Below are 13450 nucleotides of genomic sequence, written 5' to 3' on the forward strand. Positions count from 1 at the left end.
CATTTATGTTACAAGAAAGACAGCTATAGGAAGTGAACAAAAGATACTGTTACTTGCAATCCACTGCTGATGATGTCACTGACCATGTCAAGAATGATATAATATGTGACATGATCAGAAGTGGATTGCGGGTAACAGTATGTTTTCTTTACTCCCTGTAGCTGTCTTTCTTTTAACATAACTGTCTGTTTCCTTCCCTTATACTTACTGTTCTTTTTTTTAAAAATTTTTTTGGGTTCGCTCCTGGTTCGCGTACCGGAGTGCGAACTGGAAGCGAACTATAAGAAATAGAGATTGGCAGAGTTTCAAAAATTCTACCAATTTTTTTTATAATGGGGAGGTAGTTCTGAAAAGCACTTTTTTTTTTGGTTTTTGTTGTTTTAAATTTTTTTAATTATTTTTCTGAACATTTTTTATATTTTTTTTGTTTTTTCTGAACATTTTGTAATTTTTTTGTTTTTTTGGGGGGGAGGGGGGAAACAAAAATGATTCATTGAGAAGGGCTCAACAGGAGCAACGAAAAAAAGAAGAATTTATTTTTTGGGGCGTTTCGGGCAATCATGATTTCTGATAGCTCTCATTATAAGAATAATGCTTCTTTCTCCGTTGCAAAGTGTTTGGCCGCACCACACGCACACTTGCCTTACTTCCCCCATGTCTATTTGAATGTTCGGGATCACCTCCCTCGCCTCTGGTCCCGATATTTCTTTCACAGCAGATGTTCTCACCATTGCCAGGGGATTTTGTTGTTCATCACGAAGCTGGGCAGCACTATAATTATTTGGGTGCCACCTACTCATATGCCTGTGCATCGTATAATTGCCGAAGCTGTACTTCTTGTCAGTGCCCCTTGACAGTCGATCTTTGCAAATACGGCAAAACACATATCTTGCGTTAACTTTTTTTTGCCCAGCTGGAAATGTAAAAAATTGCCAGATGTAATTTTCTTTTCTGTTGTACCTCCTGGGCTCCTCTGGCAAAAACTCAGGCTCTTCCTCCTCTTCCTCCTCTTCTTGATCTTCCTCAAACATTGGTTGAGCAGGTGGTCCTTTCTTCCCTTGAGGAGGTGGGGGTGGGGGTGGTGGTGGGGGAACACTACCTGAAGCAACAATGGAAGCCATTTCTCAATAAAGTAAAAGGGTCTTTCTCTCACCAAGATGAAAGTCAGAGTGAGGAAAGAAGGAGTTGTTTTCATCATTTGGGAAAAGCAAAAGTTCTCAACCAATGAAAAGTGTTATTTTTAGGTCACCTGACCTAGCCTTCCATTATTATGAAACCAAAAGTGAAATGAACCAATGAAAAGTTTTATTACCAAGTCACATGACCTCTCACGCTCATGTTACGCGCTGCGGAACGCTCCCCGGTTAGCTTCCGGTTCGCTGCGCTTCGCGCCTCGGTCCGCGCCCCGGGACACTTCCGGGTGCGCTAACGCGATACGTCACAAGACGCATTACGCTGCAACGCGATACGTCGCGCTTTCGCGACGCGCCGCGGATCGCTTCCGGGTCGCTGCGCTTCGCGCCTCGGTCCGCGCCCCGGGGCACTTCCGGGTGCGCTAACGCGATACGTCACAAGACGCATTTCGCGGCAACGCGATACCGTCACTATGTTGATTTCTTACTGGTTCGCGGACCGGGTCGCGGCATCTATTTGAGCTAACGGAAAGCTTCCCGGTTCGCGGACCGGGAGCGAAACAAAAAAAATATTTAAAAAAAATTATTAATAAACATATAAAATATATTTTTATATTTAAAGAAGAATACATTTTACAGCTATAGATATTAGCTTTTAAAAAACCAATGAAATTCATTGAAAAAACCATAGGTTATAGACCATATATAGTTAGGAATTTGCATTTACAAAACCTTGAAAATTCACTGAAAAAAACATAGGTTATACACCATATATAGTTAGGAATTAGCATTTATAAAACCTTATTTTACTCACACAAAACCAAGGAAATTCCATATATAGTTATTGGTACTAACTATATATCACGCACCCGCAATCCACTGCTGATCATGTCACATATGACATCATTCATGACATGGTCAGTGACATCACTGATGACATCACTGATGACATCTCAAATGACATCACTGATGACATCACTGATGACATCACTGATAAAATCTCATTTGACATTAATGATCACATCACTGATGACATCATTCATGTGATAATACGATGAACCTCTTCAGACTCTAATATAACCTTAGATACACTCAGTGTAAACAGACACTCACAGACTGTCACTCATCCATGGAGTTACTTACACACCTAGTCAGTCATGCAAAGAATCAATCACAGCTCCATTTTCACAACTATACAGTTATACACACCTTATTTATTCAAACATATAGTAAAACATATTTACTCACTTATACAATCCTGGATACAAGAGCACAATGATCCATACAGCCACTCACACATTCACTGGCTCTTATGCACAGTTATTTATATATGTCAACTCTCACATGTACAGTATTTTACATATGTACTTACTTTGACATGTAGCACTGAGATATGTATTCACTCACCAATACAGTCATGCACACAGTCAACCGCCCATACAGCTGTTTCCACATGCACTTTTGAACCCATACATCTATGCACAGTCATACACCTCCCAGCCACCCACACACACTCTCAGTCTCCCATACAAATGCTTGGGCAACCAATCAATAACCCATATAGTTACTCATATAGCTAATGATCAACACATGCAGCAGTTTACAGAACAACAGACATAATGATGCACAAATTAAGACAGTTTAGTCACTAACCCATGCACTCAGTGAGACAAATGTAACCACTCACTCATACAGTCAGTCATGTACCTACTAAATCCTTCATCCAGACACATATACATCCACTCATTCTTAAATATGTAAGACATATTTTCACTTTACAGAAAAATACAGTCACTGGATGTTGTCATCAGTGATGTCATCAGTGATGTCATTTGAGATGTCATCAGTGATGTCATCAGTGATGTCATTTGAGATGTCATCAGTGATGTCATCAGTGATGTCACTGACCATGTCATGAATGATGTCATATGTGACATGATCAGCAGTGGATTGCGGGTGCGTGATATATAGTTAGTACCACTAACTATATATGGAATTTCATTGGTTTTGTGTGAGTAAAATAAGGTTTTATAAATGCTAATTCCTAACTATATATGGTGTATAACCTATGGTTTTTTCAGTGAATTTTCAAGGTTTTGTAAATGCAAATTCCTAACTATATATGGTCTTGACCTATGGTTTTTTCAATGAATATATATATATATACATACAGAAGCAAATGGTGCTCCACTTATTGAACATTAACACAAAAGTTATGAAGTCTGTGTCCGAAGTTATTCTTCAAATCTTACTTTATTTAATCATAGTTATTTTAAACATATCAAGTCCAGTAGAACAGCCAACGCGTTTCATTCAAAGAGATGGTCTTTTTCAGGGCTGTAGAATAACAGATATATACACAAAAATCAATACACAAAAAAAACATTTAAAGATTCAAACATTTAAAAAACCACATCCTGTGCTTTGTGGCAAAAACATTTTGAACTTAACAGGACTGGCTGTGTTCTTGTGTAATTTTGAAGAGGTACTACACAAGGATTTGTACAATAAATGTGATGTTATGTTATGTTAAATTGTTTTATATAGCGCATGGCTACCCCAGCAAAGGGGCGTCCCAACGCTCACGGACATGTGTGACATGGCAGCAGTGTATAGAGTGAGAAAGTGATAACAGCATCCGCTGCTTGGACTAATCAGATGGAAGAAAATAGCCAGGTTTTAATTAGTTTGCGGAAAAGCTGATGATTCGTGGTGGACCGTGCTTGAAGTGGAATAGAGTTCCAAAGTAATGGAGCCTTATGTTTGAATGAGCGTCCACCCGCTCTGCTCCTGCAAACCCTAGTGGTGCAGGCAAGATGGAGATCTGCAGAGCGGAGAGCACGCATCGGGGTATAGAAAGTGTGCAGTCCCTGCAATATTTGAGGACCATGTCCACGGAGAATTTTGTGAGCCACACAGAGGGTCTTAAATTGAATTCTCTATTTCAGAGAATGTACAGCATACACAATAACAACATCTACAATGACAGACCAAGACAGGACTCTGTACAGCAATATATTTACAAAAAATATATCTTTACAAAAAAAAGAAAAGAGAGATAATGGAAGAATCCAAAACCTTTTATCATCTAGTGTAAAACACTGTCGCACTCCCCATCAAAGAAATGTCCAGGAAGGTTTTGAGGTGTCCCTGCATAGAGACAAGATTCCAGAAATGCAGAATGAGGAGAGAGAAATAGATTTCAGAGTGGTAATGCTTCTGGTGGTTCCAATGAAAACGTGAGGGCAATTCATAGTAATACCCACCATATGCAAAGTACTCCTGACCTATCACATGAAGGTGTCTATAGTAGATAAAAACGACCACCGTAGGAAAAATAGAACACTTCGTAACCAGTCTATCTAAACAAAGGGAAAAAATAACATATCTCAATAACCACAAAGAATATTCCAGCTAGATATATGGAACGAGAGCAACTCTAAACCAATATCCAACACTCACTTGGTTTGGATGTAACAGTAATTATGTGTTGATAATGAAAGCCGGAATTCAGGGGTATCAAAGTAACAGCTAAATTCATATGGTCATGCACATATGAGGTGGGCCAAATCAGAAGTAATCAAGCGTTCCACACCTAAAAGCGGAGAACGAGAGTGTCATTCATGGAGCTTGTGTTGGTCTTCCAAAGAGACTTGTTAGTGTGTTAAGTGTATCATTGTGTCCATCCGCCTTCATCGTACATGCCTATATTAAAGTGTACTTGTCACATCGAGAGAGCAAGAATATTGCTCTAAGATGTGTCTATAGAAATGGACAGCATCTTGATATCTTTATTTACACAGAAAAACAGCACCTATCTACACTTTTGACCGAAGGACCCTGGGACCTCAAAACATCGGCATAACTTTTGTGGTAATGTTCAATAAGTGGTGCACCATTTGCTTCTGTTTTGCTATACATTGTTAGTTCCAGTAGTGGACTGCACTGTGACAGTGGGTGCATACACCGTGTGCACACGTCATTTGGACATTTCCCATTGTTCATTTCATACAGGGGATAGCAGGTTAGGTGCTAGTTTCTTACAGGGTTTCACTGCCTACGGAAACACTACTGAAATGTGATTGGCTGCCAACACTTTAACCAGGAAGTGTTGGCACCCATCTTGGCACTGGGTTGAGCCGAGTTCCACAAAAATGATTTACAAAAAAAGACAAGGGGGCAGGGTAGAAACACCCTGACCCCCTAGGCCTCTTGGCAGGGTCCCACAGGGAACCCCCAAGGCCAAGCAAGCATTTTATTTAAAAATTTTGGATGGATCCGGGCATCTTGCCAAAAATGTAAAAAAGAGTGTGGGCTCCTGCGCTTCATTCATTATCCACCCCCTGATAGGCTAGGTCCTGAGGCATTGTTTTAACAATGCAGGGGGATGCACTGGGCTGCCATCAAGCGGCTTATTATGTCCCGGGAACCACCACCCCCCCCATGCGGAGGAGGCCCAAAAGTCCTCCCCGCAGCCCTTCAGACCATCACCCCTCTGGGGCTTATTTAATTTTAAATGGGGGGAGGTCTCTCTGGCACCCCCAACCCCGGGGACCACCACCTCCCTGGGGCTTTATTGTTTATTATTTGTGGGGGCTTCATAGACCACTGACAGCCCTGTGAGCCTCCAGCTCCCCAGGGCTTTCATTTAATAGAAATTCAGGGGGGCTGCACAGACTCTCCACAGCCCCTGGAACCACCACCTCTCTGAGGATTTCTTTCCATTTAGTGTTGCGGACGCAGAGCCCCCTGCAGCCCTAGGAACCACCACTTATCCAGGGTAAATATAAACAAAAGAGGGGAGCCACCTGAAACCCCTCCTGGAGCCGTGGGTGGCACTGGAGATTTCCACTCACCAGGGCCAGCTCCACCAATGTCCTGGGGTGCCCATCACTGGGACATTGCAGTTTGCTACCACCAAGCCATAGCAAACACTGCTCCACCTGGAGTAAGCAAGAGCAGCACATGCTCTCTCTTACTCAGAGGACAGCAGAATTGTTTTTAGACAGAAGGAGCTGCATGTTCAGCAACCCCCATTGTCCAAAAGCAATGCCGGCTCCTGCAGGAAGCAGAAAGATGGCAGGGACCATGAGGTCCTTTAATGCTCCCCCCACGATCCCCAGTGTGAAAAAGTGGGTCGGACCAGGGCAGCCAGTATTGTGGCCCAGCCCGGGATGGGTTCCTCTGGGCCAAAATCAGTCCTGGAGAAGGGCCCTCCCTTGCTCTATATATTTAAAAAAAACATGAAGTACAGGCCCCAGGGTATGGGGTCCTGGACCAGAATTTGCCCAGGGAAATTGGTACATGCGCCCCCCTTTCTTTGATTAAAAAAATATATATATATATGTTTTCTTTTCAAGAAACGCTGGGCCCTGGAGGATGTGGTCCCTGGGCCCATAATCTGCCCGGGGTGCCTGGCCCCGGGGCTGGGGTCTCCAGTGCTAAATATGATCCAATGGATGGGGGCCACATGGCCCCCTTTCTTAATAATTTAAAAACAAAAGAGAATTAATCATCGAAGAGCTTGCCTCTCCTCAGTACCACTCTGCAATCACCACTCCTGGCGTGCTGCTGGTTGGTGAAAGAATTCCCCTTGGTTGTTGAGGGGCCTTAGGGGCCAACAATACCTCATGTTACCTCCAGTAAGAGCCACACACCTGGATTGCTGAGAGGTGCTCAGAGGCCATGCCCCCTTTCTCTACCACTCTGCAAATGTGCCTCTCTGCACACTGCTGGAGGAGGGATGATATCCCGTTGCCTCCTGAGTGCATCAGGACTAAAAAGGACTTCTTCCCTAATCCAGTAGTGCTCCAGGAGTTATGTTTGCGTGTGGTGGAGAATATAGGCATGGCATCTGATGACATCTCAGCAATCCAGCTGTGTGGAGGTAAGAGGAGGGGTATTTTGCAAGCCTGGATGGTTAACTCCACTCCGTTTGTGGAGTTTTTGGACCCTGCCCCCAAGTTTTTTCCTCGCTCTGCTTTGCCCACAGTAAGTGGGCAAGCACATGCAGGGAAAATCCATTGCTAGACCACTTTCCTTCAAGATTTCTCAATGCGGGCATTTGTTAATGGTCGCTACTGCTCGCATTGAGAAACCTTCTGTTCATGTTGAGGTAACTGCTGCTATTCAACGTGAACAGAACTAGAGAGGCAGAAAGAAGCAGCACGTTTGCATTGTGGGAGATGTCATTTTACAGCGCAGGACAAGTACCTGGCACTAAGCATCAGTGTGAACAGCGCAATGTAACCCACTCTGCCACTCGCAGAACTCCACCCAAGCTTAGTAGTTGGCCCGAGGACCCTCAAGAGCCATGGGGACTTCACCCCCTTGCTAATAGTACACCCAGGAGGTGCATTTGCAGAGTGGTAGAAAAAGGGGGAGTGGGCATTGACAACCTCTCAAATATCCTACTATGTGGAACTTACTGGAGGTAACAGGAGGGGAAGTTGGGCTCCAATGACATCCTTTTATACAGCTACTCTCACTCCCAGACAAACATTCACAAACCCATACACAGACCCATACCAGTACTTATACATCCACTCACTGATTCATAGACCTACACACAAATCTACTTGCTCATTGATACAGCCACTCAAAAGTAGACTCACTCAATAATGCAGCCACTGAAATATCCATTCATACACCCATGTAGCCACTCACACATTGAGTTAATCACCCATAGAGCTATATGCACACCTAATCACTCACACGTACAGTCAATCACACAGCCACTTACTCACACATTCTGATACACACACAAACCCATTCACTTACTCATACAGATACTAACACATACTCACTCACCTACACAGTCACTAATACAAACGCACACTCATCCATAAAACCACTCTGACAGTAACTCACTCACCAATGCCAGTTACTTCAATACCCTATCACTCACCTATAAATCCTTTCACATACCCAGTTACTCACCTAGATATCACTGGCACATCCACTTGCTCACCCACACAGCCATATACATGCATACTCACCCATACTGTCCCTCACATGCGTACTTACTAAACCATACACCCACAGACGCACCCACACACTCATCCATATAGGCAGTCACATACCCCCTCACCCACCCACACATTCAGCCAACCATCCAGGCACTCAGAAAACCAATCCCTCAGCAATACAACCAATCATGTACCCACTTACACGCCCACTTAGACACCAGCTGACTGACTGATTTATACATTCACACAACCAGCCACTGACCCATAAATTCACTGAGATACCTGATCACTCACTTTTACAGTCAGTAATGCACCCACTGAAACATCCATACAGGCACTCATATACCCACTGATTCACCAATACACCTTGGTATGTATATTTAAACACTCATAAACCTTTTAAAAACAATCACAGTTACCAGATGATGTCACCAGTGATGTCAGCAGTGATATAATTTGAGATGTCATCAGAGATGTCATCAGTGATATAACTGATCATGTCATAACTAATGTAATATGTGAGGTCATAAGTAGTGCTTTGCGGAACACAAGTTATAACTAGTTCAGATAACTATAACTGCTGAATTTCACTGGTTTTGCATGAGTGAACCCTGAGTCTAACTATAAGTTCCCTGTTTTTTCAATGAATTTCTAAGCTTTTTTAAATTCCATTTCCAAACTATAATGTTGCTAAAACCTTTGTTTTTTTCAGTTAATTTCTAAGGTTTTTCAAATTCTATTTCCCAACTATAACGTCGATGTAACCTATGATGTTTTTTTCATTGAAATTGTGAGGTTTTTTAATAGTATTTTCTATCTTTATGAGGTATTTTTATACGTTTGTATTTTCTTTATTCGATTAATAAGCATTGGTTTTTTTTGTGTACATTCTTTACATTCACAACGACATTGCAATCCCCGAGGACAAAAAGCAGAAAACAAAAGCAGACATACAATGACTATAAACACCTCCAAAAATAATATGTACAAAATGCATTGTGAACTTTACCCTACACATATTACTATATACATTCTTCTTTAAAAAAGTGGACTAAGTTTCTTTAAAATCCATCTCTCAGACCAATTTCCATTTTTGCAATTATTCGGAACATTGTGATGGTGTCATTATCTACGATGATTGTTATCTATGATGATTGTGCCTTTTCCATAAAGTGTAAAACACATATATCCACCCATACAACAATATTTCACACACTAGGGGTTTCCTACAGTATTCTTTAGAGTCATGTTTTAGTAGAGAGTTTCCTAAAAAACATCAAAAAAACTGATTTTATCTTTTCGTTGTGACTCCGTAGACCGCAATGACGTCCATAATAGTGATCCCTGCAGATACATCGTGAAAACGGAAAACAAAAGCAGACATTCAATGACCACCAACACTTTCCAAAAATAATATGTCAAAAAATCAATTTTGAACATTACCCTACACATATTACTTAGATAAAACTCATATTTCGTACTAAGTTTCTTTGCCTATTTTCCGTTTTTGCTGTTATTTAGGATGTCAGGCCCTTTCCTTGAAGTGAAAACACATATATGCACACATATTACAGTATTTTACACACTAGGGGTTTATTACTGTGTTTATTAATGTACACTTCAAACACTTTTTCTAGTGTATTTCTAGAACAACCATCTCTAAAACCAATTTTCCATTTTCATGGTAAGGTTGGAGATTGCAATGACGCTGGTCATTGCAGTCCTGGCGGTTGCATCATTAAAGAGGAAAGCAAAAGCAGGAATTCAATAGCCACCACCACATTTAAAAATGATAACTAAATAATTATTTCGAACCATCAAAGTAGATAACTCACTATATAAATAACTCTATAGGAACATTTATAAAAATCTCAATATCTCTATAACAATAGATGTATATACTCACTGAAGAAACCAAACGTTTTACTGGGACGTTATAGTTAGGAAATAGAATTAAAAACCTTAGAAATTCACTGAAAAAACCAAAGGTTACAGGGTCGTTACAGTTAGGCTGACATTTCACTCATAGAAACCCAGAGAAAATCAGCAGTTAAAGTTAGCTGAGCTAAGTATCACTCATGCCCCCGCAATGCACTGCTTATGACAACACATATTAAATCACAGACAATCAGTGACAACACTGATGACATCTCAAATGACATCACTGATTACATCATCTGGTGACTGTGGGTGTTTTAAAAAGGTTTATGAGTGTTAAATATAGATACCAAGGTCTATTGGTGAATCAGTGGGTGTATGAGTGTGTGTATGGATGATTCAGTAGGTGTGTGACTGACTGTAGAAGTGAGTGATTAGGTGTCTCAGTAAATGTATGGGCTAGTGACTAGGTTGTGCGAATATCTGCATCAGTCTGTCAGTTGATGTCTAACTATCTGTATGGCTTGGTGAGTGGGGACATGAGTGGCTGTGTGGGTGATTGATTGGTTTCTCAGTACCTGTATGAGTGTATGTGTGGGTGGGTGAGAGGGTGAGGAGGTGTGTGACTGCCTGCATGGATGAGTGAGTGGGTGAGTCAGTGCCTTCTTGGGTTAGTGAGTGTACATGTAAGGGGCTGTATCATTGACTGAGTATGTATATTGATGTTTCAGTGAGTGAATTAATGTGTCAGTGGTGTATGGGTGGGTAACTCCATATGTAAAAGGCAGAATAGGTGAATGTTGGAGTATATGAGTAACTGTATGTGTGAGTGAGTGAGTGATTGCGAGAGTGGCCATATGGTTGAATGTGTGTTTGTGGCAGTGACTGTGTAGGTGAGTGATTATGGGTTATATCTGTATGAATAAGCGAGTATGGGTGTGTATAACTGTATAGTTGTGTAGATAGCTGTGTAGTTGACTTTATGGGTGAGTGACTAGGTGTGTGAGTAGCTATGTGGGTGATTGACAGTGTGTGAGTGGCTGAATGGGTGTAAAAATGAATATATCATTAGCTGTATTGGTGAGTGAGTTGGCTATGAGCAGCTAAATGTGTGAGTGAGTGAATGAGTATATTGACCTACAAATGTGTATGTTGGTGTGTAAGTACTGGTATGAGTGTGTCAATGGTTTTGAGAATGGTAATCTGGAAGTTGGAATGGGTTATAAAAGGTTATATTGGGATGTGAGTGGGTGCGTCAGAGATTTTGTAGATGATGTCATCAGTGATGTCATCAAGATGTCATTAGTGATGTTTCTGACCATGTCATGAGTGATGTAATATGTGAGATCATAAGGAGTGCATTGCGGGTGCGTGAGTTATATTTAGCTCAGCTAGCTATAACTGCAGATTTTTTCTGGTTTTGTAAAAGTGAATTTTCAGCCTAACTATAACATCAGGGTAACCTTTAGTTTTTTCAGTGATTTTCTATGGTTTTAAAAAAAATCTATTTCCTAACTATTACGTCCCTGTAACCTTTGTTTTTTTCAGTGAATTCCGAAGGTTTTTTAAATTCTATTTCTTATTTTGTCCATTTTTTGTGAGCTTCTAAAATTTTCGTATTTTCTTTCTATAATTAGATATAGTACTTTATGTACATAATATATACCATCCATTTTTTTATTTGGTATGTGTTTATCAGAAAGTACATTAATAACTGTTTTTATTATTAATACTTTTTTGAGTCAGCACAACATTGTCGCATTTACTGTGGAGAATCTGTGATCAGCAAATGTATTTCACATTCTACAAAATTCTCTTACAGACATTTTTTTAATAAAGTATACATCTAGATATGATGTGAGAACTTGTTTTAACTTATCTTTTTGTGATCAATTTTGAAGAAAATCATCTCTAAAAAAATTGTTTTTATATTTGAAACTACTGACGTCATCCCAATGACTTCAGTAGTCGCAAACAGTGCGTGCTTTGTACAAAGTGCTAAACATATACATAGACACGTGCTACAGTATTTTTAACAGTAGAGCTGAATTAGTGTTTAAACTCACATTTTTGTAGAGAGTTTCCAGAAAAATCATCTTCAAAGCCTATTTTCTGTTTTCGTGGTGACGCCAGGCATCAAAATGACATCCATAGTTGCAAAGAGCGCATGAAATTTATGAAGTGTAAAACATATATTTGGACACATTTTACAGTAACTTTGACAGTAGAGGTGTTTAAAGTTATGTTATTGTAGTTATTATGTTAAAAACTAATGTTGAAATCTAATTATCTAATTTTGTGGTGATGCTGGTCATCGCGACCTTATTTATAATCGTGACGATGGTGTCTTTTTGAAAAGTTTAAAATATAGTATACACATATTTTAGAGTAAGTGTGACAGTAGGGTCTTATATACCAGAACTTTAAAGTTATGCTTTTATAGTTACGTTATTCAAACCTAGTTTTATATTCCATTTCCAGTGTTCATGAATATGTACGTAGTTGGGAAGATCACGTAATCTGAAAAGAAAGTGATATTATTGGATAAAACAGTTTTCAACTATATTAATTGGAAGTACCCACCTATATTTTTTTCTTGAATGTTCTATTCATTGTGGAATCATACTGTGCAGGTGTGTGTGCAGTGTGGAGGTTGGTTGCTTTTTCATTTTTTAACATAAAATGTCAGCAGGTGGTGCAGAGGTGAAACAGCTCCAACCGGAGGCTGAGCAGGATACTGAAGAGGTGGAAGGAGAAGAAGAACAAGAAGAACAGCCCCAGCTGAGGAAGAGCAGTATAGCTCAGGAGTTTTTCACTATCCCATCTGGGGAGTATAAGACAGTTGCAACATTTGTAAAATGTTCCCTTTGCCACAAGACATTGTCTAGAGGTTCCAACAAAACGTACTCATGTTGTACTATGTCTATTCTCTATCATCTTAAAGCATACCACAAAAATGATTTAAAAAGAGCAAAGAAAGCCAGAAAAGCTGTGGCACCATCAACATCATGTAGTGCTCCACCTGTCCCCAGAGAAAAAGTGCCAGCTGAAGTAGAAAGTCATAATGTGGGGTTGGTCCCAGAATCTAGAAGGATGGCTATGTATTCCACGGACTGTTCAACTATTGTTACTGCTGGAGAGCAGTCATTTCCATCTTTGAAAAATGTAGCAAAGAAGCACAGTTGTAAAATTTATTTTGATGCAATCCTTACTTTGTGCAGTTTGTTTCTGCCGCATGTCTTAATTTTTTACACCGTACTTACAATTTGCTTGGAAAAAAAGACATAAAAAAAAGTATAAAAACAAAAATAAATTGGGTGTTTTTAGCTGCATTTCATTTTCATTTAAAAAAAGAAAAGCTGAATGAATTTATGACTGCATGGGTAGTAACTGAGTTCTAGTATAACTGCAGGGGTAGTATCCGAGTGAATAAATAACTGCATGTTGAGTGCCTGGGTGATTGTATGAGTG

The sequence above is a fragment of the Lissotriton helveticus genome, chromosome 4_1, assembly GCF_964261635.1.
Source record: "Lissotriton helveticus chromosome 4_1, aLisHel1.1, whole genome shotgun sequence".
In the NCBI taxonomy this organism is placed as follows: domain Eukaryota; kingdom Metazoa; phylum Chordata; class Amphibia; order Caudata; family Salamandridae; genus Lissotriton; species Lissotriton helveticus.